The following is a 487-nucleotide window of genomic DNA, read 5'->3' as shown; positions in this document are numbered from 1 at the left end:
ATGTTGGACAGGTCCCACCAGGTCCCGGATGTTGGACAGGTCCCACCAGGTCCCGGATGTTAGACAGGCCCCACCAGGTCCCAGATGTTAGACAGGTCCCACCAGGTCCCGGATGTTGGACAGGTCCCGGATGTTGGACAGGTCCCAGATGTTGGACAGGTCCCACCAGGTCCCAGATGTTGGACAGGTCCCGGATGTTGGACAGGTCCCACCAGGTCCCGGATGTTAGACAGGTCCCACCAGGTCCCAGATGTTGGACAGGTCCCACCAGGTCCCGGATGTTGGACAGGTCCCAGATGTTGGACAGGTCCCACCAGGTCCCAGAAGTTAGACAGGTCCCACCAGGTCCCGGATGTTGGACAGGTCCCAGAAGTTAGACAGGTCCCACCAGGTCCCGGATGTTAGACAGGTCCCACCATGTCGCAGATGTTAGACAGGTCCCGGATGTTGGACAGGTCCCACCAGGTCCCAGAAGTTAGACAGGTCC

General features: G+C 59.8%; 1 long non-coding RNA gene across 3 annotated transcripts; it reads left to right on the top strand.

Annotated features, from left to right (window-relative positions):
- Positions 1 to 10: 10 nt before the first annotated feature.
- LOC106944510 (uncharacterized) lies at positions 11 to 481 on the top strand. Of its 3 annotated transcripts, none has more exons than XR_001424355.1 (3): positions 11 to 39; positions 78 to 289; positions 336 to 481. It is a non-coding gene; the product is annotated as an uncharacterized LOC106944510 (long non-coding RNA). The 3 variants fall into 3 exon arrangements; XR_001424354.1 differs by having other exon boundaries at positions 12 to 49; positions 124 to 289; XR_001424353.1 differs by having other exon boundaries at positions 17 to 105; positions 142 to 289.
- Positions 482 to 487: the final 6 nt, after the last annotated feature.

This window comes from Poecilia latipinna, unplaced genomic scaffold (genome assembly GCF_001443285.1).
Source record: "Poecilia latipinna isolate Pla-1442-1.1 unplaced genomic scaffold, P_latipinna-1.0 Scaffold12916, whole genome shotgun sequence".
NCBI classification, from domain to species: domain Eukaryota; kingdom Metazoa; phylum Chordata; class Actinopteri; order Cyprinodontiformes; family Poeciliidae; genus Poecilia; species Poecilia latipinna.
The sequence above is the reverse complement of the archived record's forward strand: the minus strand, read 5'-3'. Positions and strand labels throughout refer to the sequence as shown.